Below are 23,921 nucleotides of genomic sequence, written 5' to 3' on the forward strand. Positions count from 1 at the left end.
TCTTTGGGATCTACATAAAAACTTGGATGTGGTGACTCAAAGCTGTAATCACACCAGAGATAGATGACAGGGACAGGAGAACCGCCTGGAAGCTCATAGCCAGCCTGGAATACACAGCAGAGTAGCGGAGACAAGGGAGGCCCCAGCACTGAGTGGCAATCCCAAGGCCCTGACTGGAGTACGGAGGCAACCTGGAGGGAGGAATGCCCTGGCACATGTGACCACGTGACACGCCAGTCGTGCTACACGGTCAGGCGTTCCACTGATACTTCCCGAGGGAAGATTGGGGACCGGATGGACACCTGCTAATATATTGCGTGTGAATTGCAAAGCGTGTCTATGCTGCTTATTGGGTGTAAAATGGCCTAGGAATAGAATGCCCGTGTATAAGGAGGTTCATGAGTGACCTGTGTGTACTTAGAATAAATTCTCCCAAAAGAGATTAAAAACAAAAACAAAACAAAACCAACAACAACAACAACAAACCCAAAGCGACAATGGGTAAGTATTGTATTTTTTTTCTTCCCAAGTAAACAAAATTCAGAGGTATCTGATTCAGAGCTGGTGTGTTGGCCCACGAGCAGGTACCTATAGCATCACTGGTTTCTTGGTTCATCATTAGTTAGATGGAAGTCACGTGGTCTCAAATGGCTGCTCCAACTCCAACAAGCAGCATGCGTATATTACAGCCAGCAAAGAAGAGACAAAAAGAACTTTACAGAAGAACTGTAGCTAGCTTAAAAGGAAAGCAGACACATGCAGTATTCATCTCAGGCGACTCTGTGCCTAACTAGGCACCGGGAGTTCAGTGGGGGAACACGCTTGGAGACAGCTGGCCACCTCCAGAATCCCATAATCTGCCTCTGTTCCACAGGAAGGCTGGCTGTGTGCTTCCTGGCACTGTGCCCCCAGCGGCCTTGAATTACTCACTCTTTGTTCTTAGGCCTTTCTTGTTCTTGGACATTAGTCCAATACTCCAACGTGATGCCAAAACTGCTGTAAGTGCACAACTAGGTACAAAGCCTTCCATCTGGCCACCAGAGCCCCTTGACCTTTGGGACCTGATGTCTGTCACAGCTCTGCTCACCTGTGCCCCGCCCTCTGGGCCAGTGCCTGCCAAGACTCCCCTCTTCACCCCTCTGAGGGACTCCAAGCTGACCTTGAAGGCCCACTACAGAAGAGTTCCTCATGTGTGTGTGCCTTTCTCAGTCTCTAGGGAGAATCAGACTCCCTTTCTCTGGTCTCCCTGGGGCTTCCGGAGCCTTCCGTCATCTCTCTATTTATAGTTAGAGTCAGGTGGCTCTGGCCTCCACGTCGTCGTCGTTGCTGGGCCTGGCTGGTAGAGCGGGTTCTGTCACCTGCTTGGGAAGGCTGGGATTTTCCAAGACAGTCCCCCTCACTGTGCCAATCCCCTGGAGAGAGGCCCCCACACCAGGGAGACCCTTACCACACAATGCCCTGCTGGCTGCTTGACCCTTGTCATGTGTGGCCCTCAGCTAGTCACACAGACAGCTGGAATACCCTCTGCAAGATTTCACCTCTCTGTCACCACCCTGGCTTGCAGGCCTGGGGGTCAGCACCCTCTTGACCCTGCAGGTCAGAACCCAACTCTCTCTCTCTCTCTCTCTCTCCCTCCCTCCCTCCCTCCCTCCCTCCCTCCCTCTCTCTCTCTCTCTCTCTCTCTCTCTCTCTCTCTCTCTCTCTCTCTCAATTACCTCCAGTGAGTTACCAGTCCTTTCTGAGCATCTGCCATGTATAGCTGATACCACACTGATCTACCACATTTGGGTTCCCAAGAGACCCAACAAGGGGGATAATAGGCCCTCAGGTCCCTGTGGATTTTATACTCTTCCCCATCCTTTCTCTGGCCCTCATATGTTGAAAGGAAGGATTGCTGTGCCTCTGGACCTGGTCCCAAGGGCTAGCAGTGGCCAGCCCACCTGGCTTAGAGACCAGAGAAAGCCACTCTGGCTGAGGGAGACCTGGTGTATGGTGCCTCCTAGTGGACACCACGAGAACACCTTCCAGGGCATCCTGTGGTCCAGGCTAGAAGGAATCTGAGCCTGTAGTCTGGGTGCTATCACTCAGTGTCAGCTGGGACAAATCTCATATCATTCAGCAAACCTCAGTTTCCTCAGTCTCCTAAAGTGAGATGACTCCCCTCCTCACCCTTCCGAGGGGCTACAAGCTGACCTTGAAAGCCCACTATAGAAGGGTTCCTCGTGTGTGTGTGTGCCTTTCTCAGTCTCCAGGGAGAACCAGACTCCCTTTCTCTGGTCTCCCTTGGGCTTCCGGAGCCTTCCGCCCCCCCCCACACACACACATAGGATCCCACCAATACTTCCACGGGTCACTCGGAGACTGACCTTGCACAGTGGTGTTTCCCAGGTCCCCAGGCACAGGGACTTGTTGGGGACCACAGAGAGCTGGTGGTGAGAAGGTGAGGAGACAGGGCTTCTGAGTGCTCTTTTGTACTCTGGTGTGTTAATCCCTCCCTCCAGCTCTGGGCGTTCTCAGAAGTTTTTAGCTCTTATTAACATACCTGTGCCAGGAACAAGCTTACAGCTGTATCCAATTAACCTTCCTGCCAGCAACGATTCCTTAGGAGTTCTTTGCCAGTGTTCACAGGGACATCTCTGCTTTCCCTAATCCTGAAAGACAGAAGTATTGCATCAGCTACATCACGATGGCCCTGCGGCTGGGGCCACGAGACACTGGCCTCTGGGGAGAACTTGGGGGGGGGCGTCTTCCAGAAGCCGTGGTGGCTGTTGCGCTGAGCTGGACCCCAGGTGAGAAGCTGTATAGTTGGAAGTGGGTAGGGAGAAGTGTGGTGCCAGTGGGTGTAAAAGGTATCTTTTGCTACCTCTGGGTGGAAGGGAGCTTCCTGAAATGCATGCTGGGTATGGAAACAGTTTTGGATTCCTCTGTACTGTTGAGGCTGGCAACGGGTGTTGCAGCCTAGGGCCATCTGGCTGGACCTGCCGAGGTTGCCTGGGAGCTCTCTGTGTTAGTCTGTGCGTTCCTTTAGGGGTGGCTGGACATAAGATAGGTGAGACTATTACAACTGCCATCTTGCCCTCCCTTAGGATGGGCCTTTCTACACTGACCCCTGGACTCATGTCTGATGTCCTAGGGAGACCCAGGGACACCTAGGGAGACTGTGTAGGTGAGAGGAGGAGACATGATCCATAGGCTGGCAGAAGGTGGAGGTAGGGTATGAGGATCTGCAGGGGTTGCCCTCTTAGACCTATGCATGCTATGGCCTACTAGCTTTTACTAACCACCTATTATGAATGCCTATAGATAAACCTATAGACAGGCAGTATGACTGTATAGGTGACAGGAGGAGACATGATCCATAGGCTGGCAGAAGGAGAGAAACAGAGCCCCGGGAAGGTAGGCTAAGACTTAACAAGGTATCAGGTGGGTAGCTGGGGGGGACAAGATTACCTTCCCTAAGCCCCCACTCAGGAGTAGGGAAAGCAATGAGGGCAACAGGAAGCCAGCAACTAGAGCCTAGGCCTGCCACCACCTCAGGAGCGGACAAACAGAGGCAGCCCCAAAAGTGCCCAGTCCCCAGCTCTAGCCAAACTGGCTCTCCCTTCCCCCCTTTCCCCCTCCCCCCCCACCCCCCGCCTTCTGCCCTCCCCAGTGCAGGTCTCCTGCTAACCTGTCACCCGTGAAATGTACCTCTGGCCCACACTACCTCCCCTTTTCCAAGACTCAGCTCAAAACACCTCTCTCTTTTGAAAGCTTCTCTCACCCCAGTTCTGTTCTGTCCCCTGGGCGGAGACCCTGGTGGGACCTCTGCCCACACCAGAGGCTGCCTGGCCCAGCCAGCGTGTTGCCATCCCTCCCTGAACAGGCTCGGTGGAAGCTGATTCTTCTATTTTACAAAGGACAGCAGGAGGCCAGGAGGGCTCTCATGGAGCCGCAGAGCCGCGTGCCTGCGTTGGTTTTGTGCTTTAGAAGTTCACTAGGGCTGGCAGAGGCAAGATGAGGGCACAGGGCTTCTGTGGTTGCCAGGAGGGGGGCTGTGAGGGCACACGCGGGGTGGGGGGAGGAGAGGGCAGCCGGGCTTCTCACGGTTCAGCCTTTGCGTGACCAGAGGTTTCTGAGCCTGGCTCTGCACTATAGTCATGTGTCTGACTCCCCCTCCCCCCTCACCCCAACAACCAGGAGAGTAAAAATCAGCTTCCTCAGTTGAGAGTTAAGCTTTCAGGTGCCAGGGGCAGGATTTTAAAGAATTTCTTAAAGTGCACATTAAGCTCATAATGCAAAATTTATCATCTCAGCACACCCCCGCCCCCCTACACCACACCACACCTTTAGCGAAAAGGCCTTGCTCTGCACCCCAGGCTGGCCCCAAACAAGAGATCTCCCAAGTACTGAAAGTACAAGCCTGAAACCATTATGTCTTGTGTTCATACTGACTGTTTCAGGATCTCATTGGCTCAGGCTGCCTTTGCATTCACTGTGCATCCAAGGATGACCTTGAACTTCTGATCCTCCTGCTTCTCCACCCCTGAGTGCTGGACCCAGGTATGTATCACTACGCTTGATTTATACAATGGCGGAGGTTGAACCTAGCCCCTCACGCATGATAGGCAAGCATTCAACCCACTGAGCCACATCCCCAGCCTCAACCTTAACTGCTTTTTGTTTTTGTTTTTGTTTTTTTGGTTTTTTTTTTTGTTTGTTTGTTTGTTTTTGAGGCAGGATCTCACTGTGCTTCTCTGTCTGGCCTCAAACTCACCAGAGATCCACCCGCCTCTGCCTCCCAAGTGCTGGGATTAAGGCATGTGCCACTACACCCAACAACTACTTCTTAGACATTTATTTGTGGAGTAGGTGGGTGTACGAATGTATGTGGGCAGTGCATGTCATGGTGTGTGTGGAGGTCAGAGGGCAAGGTTCAGGAGTTAGTTCTCTCGGCCCTCTACGTTTGTTCCGGGATTGAAGGGAAGTCATACAGTTGGAAGCACTTGCCGTTCGCATGGTCTTTGTTTTTGTGTTCAGTCGAATCAGTAAACAGATTGACTCGTGCATCAGGTCTCTCGAGCTTTCCCACACTGCAAAGCTGAACCTCTGCATCTGCTGCACAGAGTCCCCCATCTTCCCATCCCACTGTCCTGCCCTTCGCATGCCGGGCCCCAAACCGCCACCCCATACGTTTCAGTGTCTATAAGTGACACTTTCTGTCTCTTCTCAGGGTATCCTTCATGATCTTTCCTTTGTGACTCGGAGTCTATACATTTTTTAAAAAAAATCTTCACATAGTTCTGAGGCAGCTGGTTTGGAAACCAGTAACTCATCACCCAAGCTGAATTTACCTACACCTTGTTTCTTTTCTCCTCCTCCTCCTCCTCCTCCCCCTCCTCCTCCTCTTCCTTCTCCTCCTCCTCTTCTTCTTCTTGAGACAAAGTTTCTCTGTATAGCCTTGGCTGTCCTGGACTCACTTTGTAGACCAGGCTGGCCTCGAACTCACAATGATCCGCCTGCCTCTGCCTTCCGAGTGCTGGAATTAAAGGCATGCGCCACTATAGCCCAGTCTTTTCTTCTTCTTCTTCTTCTTCTTCTTTTTTTTTTTTAAATATTTATTTGTTTTATGTGTGAGTACACTGTCTTCATGCACACCAGAAGAGTGCACTGGGTCACATTATAGATGGTTGTTAGCCACCATGTGGTTGCTGGGAATTGAACTCAGGACCTCTGGGAGAGCAGCAAGTGCTCTTAACTGTGGAGTCATCTTTCTAGCCCCACATCGCATTCTGTTTCTTACCCTTGTAACTAAAGCCAGATCCTAGTGACCCTGAGCCTTGAGTAGGACTCCCCATGACCTCTGGGAGTAACTTGCTCTCAGACAGGCTGTCAAAGTCTACTCTAGTCAGATCAGGCTAAGAACCCACCATCCCAAATTAGGATTAATTTTCATGACCTGCATTTTTGTGATGTTTTGGATGCTGGCTACTCCCAAGTATGGGCCTGCATGCCTCGGAGCTGGTTAGAAAAGTCCCCCTAGGTCCTGCCTCCACTGCAGCATCTCAATGAGTGTGTTAGCCAGCTCCTCAGGGGCTCCTGAGCATAGTGATGGGGGAGAGGGCCAATGGAGAAGAAGGGACTTCTTGACACCAGAGCCCTTCCCCTTACCCCCACACTAGGAGGACAGAGAGGCTGACAGAGAGCCTAGGCTGATGCAGGGCTTGGCCTACTCCATGACCAGAGTTGCCTTTGAATAGACTATTTCTATGTGTCTGTCGAAAGCTTCCTGGTGCCATAGTCCCTGGTCTGTAGTCACTAGCCTGGTGTCCGGCCACCCAAGGCCTTAGCTACAAATTCCCACAGCTATGTGAACATGACCTTGAACTTTGACCTTTCCCTTCGATGCCTATGCTGTCTATAACTCTCCCAGCAGGGCTTCTAATCTACTGAGGCCTCAGCAACTATCCTATTCATTTATATTTAGTATAACGGCTTACAGGGAACCAAGGAAGGGGGCTCACAGTCACCAGGCTGCTCTGTTCCCACAGAGGCCCAGGAGGATGGCACAAGGGGAGTCCTGGAGTGGTCAAAGACTAGTGCCCCACGTGTAGTAAGTGCCCAAGTTGTCATTTGAACTTTAGATTCTCTTTCAGGGCTGAGAACCTCATCCTGGCACCTGTGTTTTTTTGCTGTTTTGCCATTTCCAGGGGACAGAACCCTATGACTGCTAGGTGGGGGACCCAGGACTTGACCTGAGGGTTATGCATGCCCAGACCCTGAATTCTTAATTGCTGAGTCCAGCCTCTTCACCCCATTCTCAGTTAAGAAGCTGCATAAACCAGCCTGCGCATGTTAGGATCTCTGTGGACTGGCTTCCAGCCACCCGGAGTCCCCCCTGGGACTGTCATCTCAGCAGTAACAGTGATGAGCCTGGTCCCAGGAGCAGCAGCTGTAGTCTGAGAGGCTCATGAGCTCAGCACCACAAGGAGAGATGGAAAGTGACACCTTCTGGTCCCGAGCTCTGTGCCTGGGGGAGGGGGAATTGGAAGATTGGACACCTGGGCTTGGGAGGTGGCCTGGTGCAGCAGCTGTGACATCAGGAGGTGGCAGGAATGAAAACTGACAGCGTGGGTAGAGGTACTTGCCCACCCAGGCACTGTAGGGTGCTCATCACAGCGAGGATGGATGCTGAGATAGGGCAGGCGGGGGTGCAGAGCAAATGGGACAACCCCTGGCTGGCCAGGCAAGGTCTGTGCTGGCTGCCACATTGATAAGAGGCACAGAAGTGACAAGTGATGATTGAAATGGCAGCTGGAACCCTCCGTGGCTGCAAACTGCAGTGAGTTTGCCCCTCCTGGACTTTAGTTCCCGACTCTAACAGGGATGGTAATGGTACCTCTTGCCCTGCTGAGAGCCTTTGGGGACCCAGCATACATGAAGTACCTAGTGCCTGGCACGCCTTCTCATGTGGGTTGGCTGAGTTGAAGAGAAGCAATTTACACCTGGCCGCTGTGAGGGGCAGGTGAATTACATATGGGAGAAAAAAAATACATGGTGCCAAGTGTACAGCAAGCTCTGTCAGTAATTGGTATTATTATTAGGAACAGGCCAGCTACATAATTTGCAGAGCTCAATGGAAAAGGAAATGTGGGGCTCACGCATGCAACTGATTAAAAGCTCGAAAATGGTGGTGCCAGACCACATGATGGAAAGAGAGAACTGACCCCTACATGTTGCCCTCTGACCTCTACTTGTGCACTGTGGCACATACTGTTTTTGTTTTTGTTGTTGTTGTTTGTTTTTTTTAAAGACAGGGTCTCTCTGTGTAGCCTTGGCTGTCCTGGACTCACTTTGTAGATCAGGCTGGCCTCGAACTCACATCGATCCCCCTGCCTCTGCCTCCCAAGTGCACATATACTCTTTTTAAATGTAATTTTTTTTGTTTTGTTCTTTTGAGACAGAGTTTCTCTGTGTAGCCTTGCCTGTCCTGGCCTCGCTTTGTAGACCAGGCTGGCCTCAAACTCACAAGTGCTGGGATTAAAGGCGTGCACCACCATGCCTGGCATTAAATGTAAATTTAATAACAACAATAATAATAGTTCCAAGATGATGGCTTCAGAGCCATAGGCTGAGAGCGAGGCCTGTCTGAATATACATACCTTCAAAATCTACAGCTGGCTTTGGTGAGGAGACAAGACACCAAGATTCCTATAATGGGCATGGCTATGCCCGTTAAAGATGCCCCAGCCCTGTGTCCTGGTCTCCAGATAATTCTGGTAAAGTTCTGTGTATTGTTGGGGCTTCTGCCCATCCCTTACCTCTCACTAACCCACTCCCAATTCATCCTGAAAGAGCTGGCTCTTTTGAGGTGAGGGCACATGACCCCACTGTGTGGACTTTCCTGAGCAAATGGCTGCCCACCCCAAATAGGCCACCAGTGACTGACTGAAGCAATGCTTTCAAGGATGAGCTTATTATGTTTACTCATAGGAATGTTATGATACCCCCAAACAGCCACATCACTGAAAAGTCTCACCTGAGCATGACATCTCCCCTTCTCTGCAGCACATCCTGAGACCACTAAATCTCATGCAACTCAGGCAGAATTACACGCCACTGGTGGGAGGCTCAGGCAGGCAGGCATAGCTGCAATCCCAACTACTCCTCCCCACCTCTTCTATGAAGGAATGTCTATAGGCCCAGTGTGTGTGTGTGTGTGTGTGTGTGTGTGTGTGTTGATAGAGTGCTCATCTAGTATGCCCAAAGGCCTGGGTTTGATCCCCAACACCTTCAGTATAAACTGCCTGGCTCACGCGGGCATGCACATGAAGGCCTGAGGTAAAAATCTCCACCTTATTTTTAAATGTACTTCTTATTAGTGTGTACACATGTGTGGTATGTATGTCAGAGCAGGCACATGCACACCACGACGTGTGTGGAGAGCAGAAGACAGCTCTCAAGAGTTGATTCTCCCCTTCCACTGTGGCTATCTGGGACTCGAACTCAAGTCTTTAGGCTTGTGTGGCAAGTGCCTATACCCTCTGAGCTATCTTACCAGACCCTTGCCACCTTGTTTTTTGGGATTGGGTCTCTCTCTGAAACCAGAGTTCACTGATTGCCTAGACTGGCTGGCCAGCGAGCTCTGAGACTCCTCCTGTCTCCACCTCCGAGGGCTCTGCTTACAGAAGCGTGCAGCCACATGTGCCTTTTTATCCGAGTGCCTGGAGACCCGAACTCAGGGCCTCGTGTTTGTGCAGCAAGCGCTTTACCCACTGAGCCATCTCCCCAGCCTCAACAGAGTCAGTCCCAAAGGTCTCTTGCGTGTAGTCACAGCTGCTTTAATGAATATGGCTGTGACTGTTAATGCTCGGGGGACGGCTTTCCACAACAGAGCCTGAGAAATCATTCCACCCCCACCCCCAAGAGGACAAGCCCAAGGGTACATAGGACCCTGTCATAGTGCGCTGTGATGACCCAGGACAACCTTAGGACAGCATGGGGGACTCCAGGTCCCTGTGGTGGGTAGCAGAGCGTGTGCGGAGCAGGAAAGGGTGGGAAAGACAGTGCACATGTGTTAGCCTGGGCTGTCCCTGGGGGTGGGGACGGGGGTGGTTCTGTTCTCTTGGTGTCTCTGTGTTTTCTCCAATGGCAGGGATTGCTTTTGTAATAGCAGGGGGAAAAACACCCATAAACGAGCCTCTATTCAAGAAAAAGTACTGTTCTCATAGGAACCAGGAAGACAGCTCTCCCCCTACCCCATGCAAAGTACATTCAAGGAAGAGAAAATAAAAGCCGTGAAGATATTTAGATTGGAACAGCTCATCTGTGCTACCCCTTCATAGCACGCCCCCTGCGTGAAAGCTTGGCGTGAGAGGCAAGGATTGAGTTCTGCTTGGCTGCTGGGCTGCTGGTGTGTGTGTGTGTGTGTGTGTGTGTGTGTGTGTGTGTGTGTCTTAAGTGTGATGGTGTCTGTGAGTGACTGTAGGAGGTGGGGGACAGTGGTCTTTTCAGAGGTGACCCATAGTGTCCTCGGTTATGCTGAGTGCCGGAATGATGCGGAGAGGGGACAGGCTTTTGATCAGGGTGGAACAGCTTTGGCGTCCCAGGCCCACCAAATCTGTCACAACCCTTAGGGCAAGGACAGAGTCTGCATTGCAGGATTATGGTTCTGACAGTGAAAGAGAACCAATTGTCCCCTAGTGCGTAGTTGGTGTTCAACCAGAGGAGACTCCTCCACTCCATCCTTGGCACATCTTATCACTACACTGAACCTTGACATCTTCAGAGGCTAGACCTCACCGTGATCTGTAACCCGACCCTTGTGAATAGAAGTGAGGACTGATGGCACTCCGGAAGGCCAGGGTCTGGAGTCCCTGGTCCACACAGGTCAGCATCTAGTCCTGTGCTCCAGGCCTTTGATAGGAAAAGCCATTTGGTGGAGCGTGGAGACCCCTAGTGGTCTTATCAGAAACTGCATGTCTCAGCTGGAAACCTCCCACCATGGCTTTGCAAACACGTCTTGAAAGTGTCCTGAACTACTGATGATGGAGCTGGAGATGACGATGGCGGATGATTATCAGTCTTAAGAACCCACTGACAGATGCAGCAGAGGCCAGGCCATCCTATTCTTATTTTGCCCCTTCAAATATCCGTAGAGGAAAGAGGCTTGGGCAAGATGCACTTAACAGGCCTGTCAGAGTGATGTTCTTCAGCTCAGATAATGAGCAGGAGTCCAAAAATTCATATGATTTCCAAAGACCTAACTTCACCGATACACTGAGTCTGAAGCCGCACTCCCTTCCTCCTCGGCAGGCATGATGGAGACACCTAGGTTCATGGTTGCACGGCCAGTGCTTGTGGTGTGCCAGCTACCGGGGGAAGGCCTTTGTGTATGGCTGCACATCCCTTTCCCCACACAGCAGAGACTCTGAGCTCAGCGAGCAGGTGATGGTCCAGAAGGGCAGGTGTTTGGAACAGCTCCGGAGTGTGGACTGCAGATTTGAACCCAGAACCACCAGGTTCCAGAGCCCAAGCTGTTGTGCATGAATCAATATGTCTGCCTAAGAGGGACGCAGAAAGTAAAGTATCTCTGGGCCTCAGAGTCCTCCTTGGTCAAGCCAGATGTTCTGCTTTGTTACTGTTTGGTCAGTGTGTTTCAGAGGCCCCTGTGGGTGCTGGTTCCCGGCCCCGGCTGGACTTTGGACTTACTGGGTTCTCTCTGTATGAGCACATCTTGGCACTGGGGCTTTTAAAAGGCTTCTCAGAATGTTCTAATGAGGATTGGAGCCCAGGACAAACACCCATGCTACAGAGTAAGAAGAAAACACTGTTCTGCTCAGTGTGAAAGTCTGTGGAGCTGAAAAAAGTGGTGCATGCCTGCGATCCCACTTCTTGGGGGGCAGAGGCAGGAGAATCTGGAATTGAAAACCAGCCTTGGTTAAATGAGGACCTGGCCCAAAAACTACGCTTCCAAAGTCTATGTCGCCCCGACTTAGGTCTTCCCAGCCGCCTCACAGATGAAACTCACACCTTTATCATGTACAACTGGATGCAGCTCAGCAAAACTCTTGGGTTTTTGAGTCACCAGCAGATGGACAGACATTCTCTTCTTTCCCCCAAGAAACCCTGTACCATTAATAGGTGTTCCTCACATCCCACCCCCCTCCAGCCTTGGGCAACCCAAAACCTGCTCCCTGTGTCTATGGACTTGTGGAATCATAAAAGATGAGACCTTTTGAAAACTATATGGGGCTGGAGAGATGGCTCAGTAGCTAGGAGCACTTTGCACTGCAAAGAACCCAGGTTCGAGTCCCAGCACCAACATCAGGCAGCTTGCTACTGTCTGTAACTCTAGCTTGCAGGGGATTTCTTTGGGCACCAGCACACACACGTGCCATATACACACAGAGACAGTACACATATGGAAAAATAAAATTACAAAATTATTTGTGTGTGTATATGTGTGTGTATGTGTGTGTGTGTGTGTGTGTGTGTGTGTGTGTGTGTGTGTGTGTGTGTGTGCATAGAGAGAAAGAGATAGGGGAGGGGGGAGGGAGAGGGCACATGTGCCACAGCATGCTCAGAGGGCAACTTTGTGGAGTTGGTTCTCTCCTTCCATATTTATGTGGGTTCTAGGGATTGAACTTGGGTCTCCAGACACTTGGGGGGGCACTTTGCTTAGTGGATTGCTCCCTCTGCCTGGTTATTTCACTCCTTAAATGGTAAGCTTCTTAACCCACAGAGATCTGCCCTGGTGACTTAAGCCTGGAGCGGCTAGTGCGAGGGCCATATTACTTTAATCAGATAATCAGATTATTTCCTTCCTTGGCATCTGGCAGAGATCAGAGCATTAGGCAAAGGGAAATGAAAGCATAAAGCACCCATCCCACTGGGCAGATATTTATCAAGTGCCTGCTTTACACAGGCCAAAGGCCCAAGCTCTGCAATGCAGCATGCCCCTGGGGCTTCCTCAGTACTGCGAAACCTTGGTCGCCCGTTCTCGTAGCTCACGTCTATTGCCACTAAGTGCCATGTTTGAACACTTCACATGGAAACTCTCACCCTTCCCTCATGACAGCAGGTACAGGAAGTGCCTTGTTAGAGATTGACAGGTGCAGCCAGAGAGTTAGTCTGTTCACATATGGGAGGTTTGTAGGCTTCAAGTGTGGTGAGAGCAAGGCTCCCCTGTCACCAACTTCCTCTGCATCCCATGTAAGGACCATCTACCTATTAAGGTAGGACTCTGGAGGGAGACCGCAGGCACCAAGGTTTTTAAAAAGCATCCAAGGTATGTCTAGCACATAAGGAAAGCTTTGGGGTTAGAATTTGGGCACCACTTCCAAAAGGGGTCATAGCCCTGGGCTGAGGACCCTGGCCAGAATAAATGAAGACATTGATCAGAAAACATCATACCCATGGCCTGTTGCTAGACCCCACTGCCCAGGGTGTACCAGTAATTAATAATTTTTAAAATCCTGTAATTTTCTTGTGAATAGCGTAATTATATTGCTTGGCAATTTGCGTGTGTGCTAAGAGCATTAATTTGCTAAATGTAAACATCTAAATCTATGCCGCAATTATTGTAAACCATGTTAGCATGCCTTGATTTTTAATATCCTGGGTGCTTCTCCTATTATAAGGTGTCTGGGAGCTGGGGATGTGGCTCGGCCAACAAAGCAGTTGTCTTGCAATCATGAGGACCTGATTTTCACCCCTGGAACTCATATATATATTTTTTAAAGTACAGGCATGGTGGCCCAAACTTGTACTCTTAGTGCTGGGGATGGGGGAGGGGGCATTGAGATAGATGGATCATGGGAGCTTGCTGGCCAGCCAGCCTAGCCTACTCAGTGAGTTCTGAGACACTGCCAAAAACCAAGGTGGAGGCCATCTGAGGCTCTCCTCTGGCTTGCACGTGCACACGAGCACCCCCACCCGCCCCCACACACAGATGGATCCAAGACCTCCTCGGCTTCTTTCACACCTGATGTTCAGCCATAGGCTGAGCTGCACAGCCCTAACCATATCTTTTCTGTGGTGAAGTTTGCAGAATTGATCCCAATTCTCCATTGCCCTAGAGTGCCATCACCCCCCGTTCCTTTTCCATGGCTTTGTGGTGGGCTGGGTGGTCCCTCAACCCCTTGACTGTAACCTTACTATGCAGTTTGTACTGAGCAGCGAGCTAAGAGGTAGACAAAGGCTAAACAGGCCCCATATGGCTGCTGCCCCATCAGCCTGAGCCTGGGATGGTTCATTGTATGGGTGCATTGGACTGGACTAAGGGATGCCCACATAACTGATTGACACATTGGTGGCTGTGTCTATAAGGGTGTCTCTGGAAGAGATTGGCACTGGACTCTCTAGGTGACCACCCATAGTGCTTACTTTTAAGAAATATATATTTATTTATTTATTATGTGTACAGTATGCTGTTTACATGTGTGCCTATATGACAGAAGCGGGCACCAGACTTCATTATAGATGGTTGTGAGCCACCATGTGGTTGCTGGGAATTGAACTCAGGACCTTAAGAAGAGCAGACAGTGCTCTTAACCCCTGAGCCATCTCTCCAGCCCCCATAGTGCTTACTTTTGTTGTGGCTTTGACAAAAGCACCTGAGGAAGGGAAAGGAAGGGCTTACTCTGGCTCAGTCTGAGGTGGGGAAATCATGGTGGAAGGAGTGTGAAGTGGGTGACCACCGGGCCACCCTCACCAGCGGGGTGGACAGCAGCCAGTCCTCCAAGGGCCTGAACTGAAGCCTGGAGGAGAAAGGGTGTGCTCTCTCTTCTTCAGCCAAGCTGACACTCTCCTGCTCTTGGACAGCCATACTGCTAGTCTTGTTCCTTTCTTCCCAGGCTAAAGGACACCTGCCACCCCCTACCCGGCTTCTCTGGCTCAGCAACTTGCAGGTGGCACACTTGTGGGACCCTTTGGCCTCCAGAGTCATGTGACCTGATTTCCACAATAAGCTCTCAAACGCACGCCTGCACACAGGGCCACAGGAAGAGACAGAGCTCTGTGCTGTGCCTGCAGCCATGCGGGCCTGGAAGCCCTGGGGGAAAATAGCCCTGTAGCCATACGGGCCTGGAATAGACAAGCTCACTTCTGGATGTGTCTGGAAGGACATTTCAGAGTGGGTTAACTAAGGGGGATGTGAGTGGTACCCTATGAAAGGCTGGGAAGAAAGAAAGAAGAGGGAAGTTCCTGCCTCAGGCATTCTCTCCTGTCTCCTAGAGGTGAACAGTCATTTTTTTCCTCACTGCCCTGCAGTCATGTTGTTGTCCGTCCCTGTGTCCCCAAAGCAGCAAATCTGGCCAGCAATCTCTGAGACCATGAGCCAAAGAAGCTCTCATCCTCGAACTTATCTCTCAGGTATTTTTTTTTTTCACAGAAAAAAATCGACTGAGACATCTGCTTCCTGAAGCAGAGCCACACAGCCAAGTGCGACTGTGCTGTGGAGGGCGAAAATACTGGATTGTTGTTTTAAACCACCCAGCTGTGGGATGTCAGTTATGCAGCAACATTGCAGCATTAGCTGCCTAATACACATTTTTAGACTAGGCTGGAGATATTCAGCCTTAGTGAGTTTTTTTTCCTCAGAGAGGATTTTCCTGTTGGTACCCCATGGTCACTTTTAGCATTTTGAGAGTCTCACTCTAAATGGTAGACATTCTCCCCGTCGATACTTCAAAATCAAACAACTCCATAGCTTCTTGTTCGTGGCCTTAGCTAGGCCTCTAAACTTCTCTGGGCCTCAGTTTCCTCATCTGTAGAAGGGGACAATAATAACACAGAATCTTATCGTTCTCAAGAGCTGAAGTAAAGAGAGAGCCACTGGCCAATTTTCTGTCTCCACTGCTGTGTTGGATTGAATGAGAAAGGTCTCTCATAGTCTTGAGCATTTGGACACTTGGTCCCCAGTTGGTGGTGCTGTTTAGGGAGGTATGGGAGGCGCAGCCTCGCTGGAGGGACCACAGTATCTCCAGGGGTGGGCCTTGAGAGTTAAAATCCTACATATGTATAGGGGGGTCTAGTCCCAGCCCATGCAGGCTCTTTGGTTGGTGGTTCAGTCTCTGTGAGCCTCCATGGGCCCAGGTTTAGTTGACTCTGTAGGTTTTCTTGTGGTGTCCTTGACCCCTCCAGCTCCCTCAAGTCTTCCTCCCACTCTTCCACAAGACTCCCTGAGATCTGCCTACTGTTTGGCTGTGGGTCTCTGCATCTGTTTCCATCAGCTGTTGGATGAAGCCTCTCAGAAGACAGCTATGCCAGGCTCCTGTCTGCAAGCACAGCAGAGTATCATCTATAGTGTCAGGGGCTGGCTCTCTCCTGTGGGGTGGGTCTCAGGTTGGGCCAGTCATTGGTTTCCAGTCCCTCAATCCCTGCTCCATCTTATCAATACCCTTCTTGTAAGCAAGACATCATCAGGTGTTGTTCCTTAGGTTCCATGCACCATTTTTTTTCTGAGTCTCTCAATGGCCTGGACCTCACCCAGTAGGTGAGCCCTAGAGACTTTTCTGTCTCTACCCCTTGCCCCCAATGTTGGGATTACAAGTAAACACTATCATGCCTGGCCTTTTTTATGTAGGTTCTGGGATTTGAACTCAGGTCTTTGCGCTTATACTTTTCCAACGGAACCATGTCTCCAGCCCTTACTAGTGAGTCCTTGGCTCAAGCCAGGCAACCATGAAGTAGGTGAATACATGGCAGGGAGGAAGCCGACTAAATTGTGAGCAGAGCTCTCTAGCTAGTTCCCCCTTTGTGTCATGTGGCTTTTAACTGGGTTAAGGATTGGTTGGTCCGCCCTTCCTTAGGTTGGTTGGACAGAGGAGGGGGGCAAGTTCCCTGGTGTGTGTGTGTGTGTGTGTGTGTGTGTGTGTGTGTGTGTGTCTAGAAATTGCCTTCCAGTCTCTGAGACTCAGTTTACTCCAAAGTGAAAAAGGGAGGCTGCTCGGGAGTGAGGTCAGAGCCTCCTGTCCAGTGTCCTCTGCTGCCTGTAGCAAGGCCCCTCCTTCTCAGGAAGAACTTGAGCCCTGCTGAGCTGGCAGATCCTGGGGCCCTGACAGCTGTGTCCACAACCCCATGCCAATACAAAGCTGGTCTCTCTAAAAAAGGGTAGGCACAGGGCTTTCTGTGGATAAAGTGTGCCTGTGCCGGGGGCCCTGACTACAGGCTGGGCCCAGAAGTTGCCGAAGCCAGGTGTTCAGGGCTTTCTGCTGATGGAGAAGGTTGGTAGAGCCCTGAGTAGGGCAAACAGGATGTCTCAACTCTGGTCACTTTGCTCAGGGCGTCTCAGTTTCCTGCTTGAGATGACGCTCATATTTTCGTGCATCTTGGCCCTGTACAGATGTTCCAAACAGGTTCCGGGTGGGGGTTGGGGTAGGAAAAAAGACCCTTGCTAAACTTCAAGGATTCAAGGGTCTAGAAGCTTCTCCTGGACCTTCAGTTCCTGTGCTGTAAAACCCAAGCAAGACTCTTATAGAGCCTCACAGCTGGGACATGCCTCTACCCAGCCTTGCTGCGTGACACTGTCTCTATAGCTCTGTCTTACCCAGGAGGGTGACATGTGAGTGGGGGATGCCACCCACCCTATTGTTATGTATACATGTGTTTGGTGTGTGGGTTTTGTGTCCCCTCCTACCCCACCGTGTGCCCAGTACTGGGGATGGAAGCTAGGCCTTTGCACTCTGTCATTTAGCTGCTGCCCGAGCCCTTACAAGGTTCTTCACAGATTTCGTTTTCCAATTTTATTTAGAGACAGGGTCTCATTAAGTGGCTCAGGCCAGTCTCGAACCATGAGAAGTCATGTTTAGCCCCCAAGGTAGCCATAATAACAGGCCTATGCCTGTATTTGAATCGAAAATGTTTCCTTACAGCCTCACGTTTTGAATGGCCAGGCCCTGGCTTGTGGCTCTATTTGAAGACCGTGAAGTTACTGGCTGACAGAAGTGGGCCACTTGGGGTGGACCGTTGAAGATTACATGCCCCCCTTGCTCCTCTAGAGGTCTCTGTTTCCTGATCTGTCCCCATCATGTGCTCTGGGTGTCATGAACTTGCCTTGCCTCATGATACACTGGGCCCTCCAAAACCATGAGCCCAAATCAACTTATCTTCCCTTAATTTGTCAGATATGTTGTCACAGTGACCACTGAATGGCTCAAGCCTGTAAATGTAGCAGACAAGGAGTGCAATGAACAAAATGACACAGTGCCACCAAGATAAGTCAGCCCCAAAGCAAGACTGTCTTGGTTTCATTTCCTGTCACTGATTAAAATACTCTAACAAAAGCAACTTACATGCGAAAGGGTTTATCTCGGTTTACAGTTCCAAGTACAGACCTCAGTGGTGGAGAAATTAAGGCAGGAAGAGCTTGAAACAGCTGGTCACGTCACATTCACATTAAGAGACAGAGATGAGTGCTGTTGCTCAGTCCCCTTGCTCGTACAGTCTAGGACCCCAGCCTGGGAATCCACAGCACAATGGGTCTTTCCACATCAATTAACAGAATCACAATAATCCTTCACAGGCAAGCCTAGACAGGTGCCTCTAGAGTCTATGACACAGCTGCCTCTGTCGTTCCAGATCTTTATGACACAGGGACAGGTGAAGTCTCAACTTGAGGGCCTTGTGGTGTCAGAAGGACCTACCTGCACTCCCGGCAATCCGCAGGAGGGATATTTGGGGGCAATCAAGTAACTTGATTATGAACCGAGGAGTGGAAAGATGCAGAGGAGGGTTAGAGAAGAGCCTTGCTTGCTTGGCAAGCCCAAAGCCTGAGGTCCTAGCATCCTCATCAGGTGTCTCACAACTATCTGCAGCTCCAGACTCAGGGGATTTTGTAGCCTCGGGGGAGGGGGGGGCTCTGTGAGGCCTCCAGGGGATCTGCCTGGCCTCCAGGGGATCTGCCTGGCCAGCAGAGAATCTGTGTAGCCTCCAGGGGATCTGTCTGGCCTCCAGGAGATCTGTCTGGCCTCCAGGAGATCTGTCTGGTCTGTATGAGCACCAGTGGCTTCACATATATGAAGACATGAACCCACAAACATATAAAAAAATTAATCAAATAAATAGTTTTTAAGGAAGAGAGATATAGACGGCTTGGCAGGAAGAGGCTGACGCTGTGACTGACAGCAGGACAGTAGGATCTCATGTTGATTAGAACATTCACATTCATAAAAAGGGGCCAGACAATAAGATGTTTACAGTGAGACTCACCAGGGGCGCAGAATGACAGCTTTGCTTCCCTTTTCCTTTTTTTTTTTTTTTTTCCTCATCTGCATGTTTAACTTCCAGGATGACAAAAGTTTGTTAATTTTATTTTGAAACAAGATCTCAAATGCCTTGGCCTGAGCACAGGATTTGTTACATGCCAGGCCCTTTCATTTCTTTTTTGTTACAGGAGATGGAACCCATGGCTTTTTATATTTGATGAAAGAGCTCTTCCTCTGAGTGACAGCCCCAGCCCATAAAAGCTTATTTTATTTGTGTGTGTGTGTGTGTGTGTGTGTGTGTGTGTGTGTGTGTGTGTGTGTTGATTGGTAGAGTGCTCATCTAGTATGCCCAAAGGCCTGGGTTTGATCCCCAACACCTTCAGTATAAACTGCCTGGCCTTGGGCAAGGAATTACTTCCCCAGGCTTCAGTTAACCCCACCTCAACAACCCATGCTTTTTTGCAGCGCTGCTGGGCTTTGGACTTGCTAGGCAAGAGCTACAGCCCCAGTCTGTTAATGTCCTCATTATAAACAGTGTTGAGTGCAGGCCCTGACTCCCAGGCCTTGTTGAAGGCTATGTGAGTGAGTGGGTCCCAGTGCCTGGTGACTAAGAGGTATGAGCATCATTTTTATTGGCCATTCACTATGTATATAGTTGACTTGTGGATGACGTGAAGACTGAGAGGGGGGATTATAGCCCAGCTTCCAAAACCCTCACAGAACATGCACTTTGTTCTGTTCAGCATTTTTTTTTTTTTTTTTTTTTTGGTAGGTCACATCTCAGGGAAGGTCTCAGCAGCCAGATACCTCTAGTTAGCTCTGGTGTGATTCCACTTCCCGGGACCCACTCACAAGGTCTTCCCACCCCCTTCTCAGCCACTAGACGTTGGCCTCTACACTCTGCTCTTTGTGGGTGTCACCACACATGTGGCTCAAAGAACAATAGTGCTGAATGAGTCCCGGCCAGCTCCTCAGAGGACTCTGGGAGATCTGCAAGGACATCTTCTTGGTCACAATAGCTGCGCGCATCTGTGTGTGTGCATGAGTGTGACCTGTTTATATATAAACACAAAGTAATCTTTCATGTTTCTTATATACACAGAATTTTCTGGGAACGAGTCTATTGTGGATTCGGAGAGAAGATTGTCCTTTGTTTTGTTTGGCATCTTGCCAGGACTCGGTGCCTAATTCATGTCACTGGCAACAGGGCGGCTTGTGGTGGCTGAGTCAGCCTCGCAGCCACCTGTGTCCACTGTCTTCATGGCTGCTGTAGCCCTCACGGTCACATCTCTAGGAACAAACATGGGGCCGTGAAATCCTATCTACCTATTATAGTCAGTTTGCACCCTGCTTCCTGAAATTTGTATTATTGTGAATTCATTTTCATTTTTCCTTCATAATATAGTTAGTATATTACATTGATTTTCCCCCCATTTGTTTAAAAGCATATGTGCACACAGGTTAGGTTATTTATGAATTTCATTTCCACCCAGTAAAAGGGGCACTAGGAAATATTTGTCATCCACATAGGAGCCAGGCACCAGCTTGCAAGCCACCACTCCAGAGCCTGCGTCTGTATAATTCAGGAGACCCATTTTCTGAACGCTGGCCTCAGCATCAGCTGTCAGCCAGGAGAAATGTGTTGCTGAGATGGAGTGCTCAGCAGCTTGCTCGCCGTGGGGGTATGGAGCCTACCTCCACTGCTGTTCTGTTAAATGGAGCCTTTCCCTGTTTTCTGAGGAATATTCTGGATTTGCAATGCCATGACTGGTCTCCTTGCCCACTCCTGTCAGTCAATGTCTTTTCCAAGCTCCTCCAGGTCTGGAAAAAGAAAGCCTATGCTTGACTTGGCCAGCCTGTCACCTCATATGCTGCCACGCAGCCTCCTTGCCTTGGTCTGGAAGCTTCCTCTCTCAGGAATGTCCAGTTGCCATCTCCCCCTCCAGCTCCCAGCACCCTCACCTCCACCTGCCTGTACCCATGACTCCCCATTCTATTCTGGCCTCTTGTTAGACACTTCTAGAAAACTGTTCCCACCTAAGCCTACTGGCCAGAGGAAAGTGACTGTTGGGGAGGGGGCAAGATGTTGGATTTGAGAGGTTCCAGGGAAAAGGGTCTTCCCACCCAGGACTGAACTGTCATAAAGCAGAGGGTAAGGTGACTCCCTACATCTGGGACTTCATACCCAGGCCAAGTGGGCTTTGGATGTTCCCATCCTTGAACCTGACATTCGTCTAGGAAACTGCTCAGTTTGGCTCAGTGGGAACACCCGAGGCCTCTGTCAGACAGATCAGGAGATGCTTTGTCCAAAGATAGGGCGGGCCCAGAAGCTCCTCCCATGACAGCTATCAGCTAAGTCACTTCTCTGCAGAGGAGGAGTGAGGACAGACATGAGGATGGGCATCCCTGGGACTCAGTGGATCCTCAGTGAGGGAAGGCATCGAGGTGGGCCTGGCATTGATGCCCAGGCTAGTGCTGATGGTGGCTGAGATGGAAAGGGAGCCAGAGGCTGAAGGAAACTCAGTTTCCTGTTAGGATCTGTGCAGAGAACTTGCTTGATTCAATATGACATTATAGCCTTGTGTGGGGACATATACTTGCAATCCCAGCACTAGGGAGGTAGAGGCAGGAGAGTTGACAGTTCAAGGCCAGCTTTGACTACACAGTGAATTTAAAATTAGCCCAAACCACATGAAGCCCAGTTTCAAAATAAACAATCATCAATCACATAGCAACCTTCCCCTTTTACTTTTTTTTTTTAATAGAGTCTCCTGTGGCCCAGGATGACCTTGAACTTTGGATCTTCCTCCTAAGAGCTGGTCTAACAGGTGCGTACCACACTTCTTGATTTATGCTACACTGTGGAACACCCTGGAGAGAAATGGGAGAGAAATTTACTTACGTGGCACGGCACCCACATGGAGGCCAGCCTGCAAGAGTTGATTCTCTCCTTCTACCATGTAGGTCCCAGAATTGAACTTGGGTCAACAGCCTTGGTGGCAAGTGCCCTTACCCACTGAGCCATCGCACCACACCAGTAGCTGAATTTTGATATATTCGCTGGCTCAGAAAACACAGCACAAAAGATGACTGCGGATTTTGGAATGCTTTTCAGGGAATGGATGATATTAATCACCAGGGCATACACATACATTTGAGAGCCTCTGTGTGCTGTAGAAGCCAAATGCTTTCCAATGAGGTTGCCTAAAAGGCGCAGATGGGAAGCAGGAAAGGCACAGGGGCGGCAGTTGATGCTTCAGCCCCGCAAATCCTCATTGTGTTAAGAGAACTGTGTGCAAAGGTGGGAGGAGATTAGAGTTAGATAAGGTCATTAGGTGATGACCTCACGGTTGAATCCTACTGGCTTTACAAGGAGAGAGAAGTTCTCCCGCCCCTCCCCCATTCATATCCACACACTCCCATCTCACTATGTGAGGTACAATGTTGCTTAAGGATGCTGCCCATCTCACTATGTGAGGTACAATGTTGCTTAAGGATGCTGCCAGCAAGAAGTTGCAGACCTTTGATCTTGGATGGACTTTCAGAACTGAGTCAAAATAAGTCTGCCTGCCTGTCTTCCTATTTTCCTTATTTAGAATTCCATACGTCTTTGTGTTTTGCCTGCATGTAGGTATAAACATCATGGCATGTGGTGCCCAAGAAGACCAGAAGAGAGTATTGGATCTCCTGAACTGGAATTACAGACTGTTACGAGCCGCCATGTGGATGTTGGGAACTGAACCTGGATCCTCTATAAGAGCAGCAAGTGCTCCGAATTTGCTAATTTCTCTAGCTCTTCAGCCACCTTTCTTTATAATTGACCCCAGTCTATGGCCCTGTGTGACTCAGGCTAATATGGGAGGACTTGACGCCACTCATTAGCTAGCCATTTCACAGGCTTTATGGGCAGGGGTTGATCACCCTCAGAAGGAGTGGACTGTTCAACCCATAGCAAAATGCTTTCAGGTTGGAAGCTGTGACCAGTGGAACCATTTCAGCAGATGGAAAAAAATAAGCAGGCTGGGACCATGTCCCCCAAAGGGTACCTGGAAATTTGGCTTAAGACTGAAAAGATTTCTGTCAGGGATATGAAGTGACCAGAATTGTCCTATATAATTGGTGGGAGTAAGATGAGAAAACCACCTTGAAAAATCAGGAAACATGGATTACAACACACCCCAAACACCCACCCCTAGGAATATACTTGACAAAAATGAATCTGTATTTGAAGAAAAAGAAGAAGAGAGAGAGGAGGAGGAGGAGGGAAGGGAGGAGGCAGAAGGGGAAGGAGGAAGAGGAGGAGACAGGAAAGGATGCAAGGGAAGGAGGAGAAGGAGAAAGATGAAGAGAAAAGGGGGGAGAGGAGGAGGATGGGAGAGAAAGGTGGAGGAAGAGGAGGAGAAAAAGGAAGAAATAGAAGAGGAGGGAAGGGGGGAAGCCATAGGAAGGGGGAGAGAGGAGGGTGGGGAGGAGGGAGAGGAGAAGAGAGAGAGAAAGAGACCATTTTGAGATAGGAGCTAGTTTCCTTTAGTCACTAAGGGCAGTGCTGTGGTGGGCCAAGAACTAGGACATGGTGTACAGGTGCCTCTTTCCAGTGGACAAATAAGTCTTGGGGGTTTGGGCCAAGGGCATACACATACCAGCTCAGCCTGAAATTTACTAAAAGAGAAAAATGAAAAAAGAAAGACAAATCCCAATAAAGATGATCTCAGCCTCACCCACTTTCCACCATAAGACCTATAAAATCTGCCAGGCAGAGCCCCTCCCTCTCGGACGTGGACTATTCTGAGAGACCCCACTGGACACCTGCCTCCTGTGCCGTGGGGGTCAAAGGCATGCTTGTTTCCCTCCTTAACTCCGATCTCAAAAGGCAGGAAAGCCTTGTGAAAGACTCCAGGTTGGGATCCAATCCAAAGTCCTCATCCTCGTGTTACCTGAAAAGCCTCCTCTGGCTGCCATGTCAGTAGAGGATGGATGACAGCTCAGGAGGTCAGGTCTTCATGTGCAGTTGAGAGAGCTCCCCAACCCAGGGCTAGGCCTGTCACGGAGCACCTGCCATGCACCAAGAACTGTGCCTAGACACCATACTGGCACTCGAGGCTGACATTGGTAAACCCACTTTCCTGATTGGGATATGAAGTCCCACAACAGTGAAGCACCAAAGATTTCGGAGCTGCATTCATTTGGCCCTGAGTTGCGGTTGGAGAGCTTCCTGCCTGGGGGAACCCTTTTCTT

At 50.1% G+C, this 23,921-nt stretch overlaps 1 long non-coding RNA gene across 2 annotated transcripts in view; it reads left to right on the forward strand.

The window, feature by feature from the left end:
- The window catches only part of LOC311583616, a 38,790-nt gene extending 15,901 nt beyond the window's left edge, over positions 1 to 22,889 (forward strand). For both annotated transcript variants that reach the window (XR_014774604.1, XR_014774605.1), the window contains 2 exons: positions 21,452 to 21,514; positions 22,318 to 22,889. This is a non-coding gene — a long non-coding RNA (uncharacterized lncRNA). The remainder of the gene's footprint in view (positions 1 to 21,451; positions 21,515 to 22,317) is intronic.
- Positions 22,890 to 23,921: the final 1,032 nt, after the last annotated feature.

The sequence above is a fragment of the Acomys minous genome (genome assembly GCF_964271855.1).
Source record: "Acomys minous genome assembly, chromosome: 2".
Lineage (NCBI taxonomy): Eukaryota > Metazoa > Chordata > Mammalia > Rodentia > Muridae > Acomys > Acomys minous.